A 5,233-nucleotide genomic window follows, 5' to 3' on the forward strand; every position below is an offset into this window, starting at 1 on the left:
CAGCGCCGCGCCCGAAGCCCAGGCCCCAGGTCCCGCCGACCGCCCAGGCTCCGCGAGAAGCGCGGCGGGCACGGCGGCGGCTCCACGTTAGCTCGGGCCGGCAGGCGGGCGGCGCCTCTCAGGCAGACTGGCACCGCGGCCCGGCCCAGGATGGGCGTCGCGGTCTCCGCAGAGGGAATCGGTCTCGGTGGGAAAAAAACCAATAACAGGCCCCAAGACTGCTCCTCCAGGCGGCTACCCGGCTGTCTCCCGGCCACTCAGCGCCCGCCCCGCTCGGATGGGCGGCGCCGGTCGCGGCACGGGTCCCCAGCACCCCCGCCACCTCCGGAGGCCGCGGCCGTAGCCTCCACAGCCGTAGATCAGGGGCTGCCGCGGCCGGGCTGAGACACAACAACTGACGTCGCGACGAGGCGGGGCTGGGGCGGGGCCTCCAGGGCGGGCCCGCAGGGGCGGAGGGCGGGGAATTCGGGGAGCCGCGGGGCTCCCGGACTACCGAGCAAGAAGCGGGAGAGGCCGAGCCCCAGCCTGGTCCGGGCTTTCCCGCGGTGCCGAAAGTTGCCTGTCCGTGCTTTTGTTGCGTGGTCTCCTCTTTTGCCCCGCCAATGTTTAGCAATTGATTTCGTCTGAGTATTAGTCTTTGGACTGTATCACTTTGTGTATTTTCTGTAAAAATAGAGCAGTTAATTATTCTCTTAAAATCGGTAAAAATAGAAATATACGTTTTTTGATGAATCCTGGTGAAGAGGGAAGTTTTTGGCACAGTTGGTTTGAGATGGTAGAAGGTTAAACCCAGAAAGTAAATGTTTTGCCCCCTCTTCGTGAGAATGTGGCTTTGCACGTGTGTGTCGGAGGAGGTTTGGCCAAAACTGGAGTTAGCGTTATACTAGGCCCAGTTGTCGCTGCCAGTTATAGCCTTTTCCCTCCTTCAGTCTCAGGGGTGTTAAAAGCCTGGTGTGAACTCCCTGAGTTCCTAGGACAAAGGTTGTTGAATGTTGATACGTCCAGGTGCAAAGTTCTGGGTGCTTTATTTTGTACATGGGCCGGGCGCGGTGGCTTACTCCTGTAATCCCAGCACTTTTGGAGGCCGAGGCGGGCAGATCACGAGGTCAGGAGTTCGAGACCATCCTGGCTAACACGGTGAAACCCCGCCTCTACTAAAAATACAACAACAACAACAAAAATTAGCCAGGGGTGGTGGCGGGCGCCTGTAGTCCCAGCTACTCGGGAGGCTGAGGCAGGAGAATGGTGTGAACCGGGGAGGCAGAGCTTGCAGTGAGCCGAGATCCTACCACTGCACTCCATCCAGCCTGGGTGACAAAGCAAAACTCCGTTTCAAAAATAAATAAATAAATAAATAAAATAAAAATAAATAGTCACATGGACAAGCATGAGATACCCAGTTCTGTGCTTATAAATTTAACAGGGCTGAGCGTACTCTTTACCTCAATCTCTGTCAGTCTTGAGGGAGGAAGGAGTTGGATTCATAAATTGAACCAGGTTGTCTTTGACCAGCCGCTTTTGATAAGGAAGGAAAACAAACAAACAAACAAACAAACAAAAAGCAGAAATTACTGGGAAATGTGACTATTTGTGCAAAACTGTCAACTATCCGAAACTAGGGATGACAGTTTTAGAAAGAAAGGGATCATGATCCCGGGTCATGGAGCAAGTGAGGAACGGGAAGCCAAGAATGGACTGTGAGAATGTAGCCTCCGAATGGTGCCCACTTAAAGTGAACAAGGGCATTTCAGTGCCGGGCTAGTGGGGGAGGAGTTGGAAGGGGATGGGCCCAGGGAGCATTGAGAATCAGAGAAAGAGGTGTAGGAATGTCCAGCCAGCGACTGGACACTGCCGCTCTGTCTTTAGCTTCCATGTGGCTTTGTTCTCATGGCTGGCAGATCGGTGTGGGAGACTCTGTTAAACAATTCATTCTAACAAGCCTGGCTCTGAAATTTCAGAATTCTTGGGCATGTCACGGTGACCCTGTGATGATACTGTTGTCCAAACCTTGACACTTAAGGTGATGTCCCTCACCTCAAAGGAATGCATGTACTCTCTAGTGAGGAGAGACTGACCCAATCTCAAAAATACAGAAGAGGGATGGGCAGGGAAAGTTGGTGTGTGAGCTGAGGGTGGAACCAGTCAGGCCAGAGTTCCAAATTGGAAAAAAAAAACATTAGCATTAGAGTGTGGGAGGGACTAGAAAGAAGGAATTAAGAAACTCTTTTGAAATTTCTTATTTGTTTCAACTGCCTCCCATCCCAACCCCCTTGCTTTGTTTCGTTCATGGTTTAACCCACAGGAGGGATAAAAGCATTGATAAGAGAACACATTGGGTCATCTGAATATGAGAGTATGGACAAGCACATTCTATGTTGGTGGGGTGTACAATGTGGGTTAGAAGCCCCCTGTAAAATACAAGCTCTTTGGCACAGTAGTCTATCTTCGGGAAATTTATCCTGAGGAATAACTGGACATGGGCATAAAGATGTGTGTATAGAATTTCGTGGTCGTTGCAGAGTTAATGCTGGAAAGAAAAAAGGAAGAACCCAAATATCTAGTGACAGAGGATTGATCAAATACAGTAATTCAAATGATGAACCATGAGGCAGCCACTAAAAAGAAAAATGTAGACACATGGTTATGGACGTGGAACCATGTCCAAAATATAGTGTTTGGTGAAAAAAAAGCAGGTAACTGAGAAGTTTGCATCATATGATCCTATTTTTGTATTTGTATTACAAAAAGACAGAGATGTATACATTAAATTGTTAGGTGTATTCGCCTCTAAGTGATGGGGTTTAGAATATTTTTTCTTTTATCCTATATCTCTATTTTCTTATGTTTTCGGAAATAATCATGTATTACTTTGTAATCTAAAAACAAACAAACAAACAAACAAAAAAACCACTAGGACTGTTTTCCTGGTCCGGAGGTTTAGCAGCAGTGATTCATCCTCTGGGACTCCAAAGATGACAGGGGTTGGGAGTGTGGGCTGTCTTCCCATGAGATTGATTTCAGTTTCCACTAAGCCTAGCTAGGCAAACTAATTAGAATTTATTTTCAAAAACAGAAGAATGTTTGAATTATTCATTTTCATAATCTGTTTTTCTAATAGGCTATTAATCTGGGTTATTGGTTTTATAGCTTAGATTCTGTTCATTTGTGGGATGGCTTAAATGCCTTATCATTTGATATTGTGGCAAGAGCGTGCATACTACAATTAGAGGGCCTGGCCCAGTGGACTAGTGTCACCTTAGTAGGCAATCAGAAGACCTCCTTAACTTCATTTTTTTTTTTTTTTTTTTTTGAGAGTTTTGTTCTGTTGCCAGGCTGGAGTGCAGTAGCGCAATCTCAGTTCACTGCAACCTCCGCCTCCTGGGTTCAAGCAATTCCCCTGCCTCAGCCTCCTGGGTAGCTGGGACTACAGGCATGTGCCACCACGCCCGGCTAATTTTTTTGTATTTTAGTAGAGATGGGGTTTCACCATGTTGGCCAGGATGGTCTCGATCTCCTGACCTCGTGACCTGCCTGCCTCAGCCTCCCAAAGTGCTGGGATTACAGGCATGAGCCACTGTGCCCGGCACCTCATTTTTATCATCTATAAAATGGGATAGGATGCTTACCCTATGAAGCTGTTGTAAGGATTAAATGAGTGAGTGATTGTAAAAGTGCTTCGAAATACACATGGCTTGTAATTAATTTAAAATGAAGAATTAGTTTTTGGATACATTCTAATGTACAGAGGGTAAAATTGGAAAAAAAAAAAAAACCCAAGAATTAGTTTTAGAAAAAAGAAAATTAAAGTCTTTGAGCTTGATGAACGAGAGTTATTTTATTTAAGGTCCAAAGAGCCTTCTCTTTTTATTTCACTATTATCAAAATATCATGCATACACAGTTTAAAAAATGAAGTAGCATTTCAGGGCTACATACAAAACTGGGACAACTTTGGGAGTAAAAGAGGCAATGGTAATGAAATTATGCCAGACTAGGGAGGAAAAACTGAGAATGTCCCTGATAAACCCTACTTATAAAAAAACACATTGGCCAGAAGAGGTGGCTCACCTGTAATGTAGCATTTTGGGAAGCCAAGGAAGGAGGATCACTTCAGCCCAGGAGTTCCAGACCATCCCGGGCAGCATAGTGAGACCCTGTCTCTACAAAAAAAATACAATAAATAAATAAACAAATAAACCAGGCATGGTGGTCACACTCCTGTAGTTCCAGCTACTCAGGAGGCTGAGGCAGAAGGATTGCTTGAGCCCTGGAGTTTGAGGCTGCTGCAGTGAGATGTGATCCCACCACGGCACTGCAGCCTGGGTGAGAGAGTGAGATCCTGTCTCAACAAAACAAAACAAAACAAAACAAAACAAAACAAAACAAAACAAAGACCACATCCACTGCTTTTCCCTACCATCTCTGCTTCCCATTCCTCAGAGACATTGCCTTCAATTATTTTAGCAATTTTTTCATGTTTACCTCTATATTTTCAAAGAATAGGTTTTCACTGCTTTTCTTGATTTTTCCATTTTATACATTATCTATTGATTTCTTACTATGGACGATGAGGAATTTTGTCTTTTATGCCCTCTATTCACACACCATTTCCCTCCGCTCATTCCCAACATGATTATATTATGTATTCATCTTTATATTAATATGCCCATATAAATCTTGTTCATAGCTGAACCATATAAGAAACCTTTCTTGTGCAATTGTTCATTGCCCCTGGAGTTAATAATTAACTCAAATTTTGGTTTGTTCTATTTTCTGTGGCCCCAGCCACTTATTCATCCCCAAACGCTCTGAACTCTAAGATTACTCAAACAGCTAACCCAAATCAACAGAATATACATTCTTCTCAGCACCACATCACGCTTATTCCAAAACTGACCACATAGTTGGAAGTAAAGAACTCCTCAGCAAATGTAAAAGAACAGAAATTATAACAAACTGTCTCTCAGACCACAGTGCAATCAAACTAGAAGTCAGGACTAAGAAATTCAGTCAAAACCGTTCAACTACATGGAAACTGAACAACCTGCTCCTGAATGACCACTGGGTACATAACGAAATGAAAGCAGAAATAAAGATGTTCTTTGAAACCAATGAGAACAAAGATACAACATTACCAGAATCTCTGGGACACAATTTAAAGCAGTGTGTAGAGAAATTTATAGCACTAAATGCCCACAAGAGAAAGCAGGAAAGATCTAAAATTGACACCCTAA

Source organism: Rhinopithecus bieti, unplaced genomic scaffold (assembly GCF_001698545.2).
Source record: "Rhinopithecus bieti isolate Rb0 unplaced genomic scaffold, ASM169854v2 scaffold_74202, whole genome shotgun sequence".
Lineage (NCBI taxonomy): Eukaryota > Metazoa > Chordata > Mammalia > Primates > Cercopithecidae > Rhinopithecus > Rhinopithecus bieti.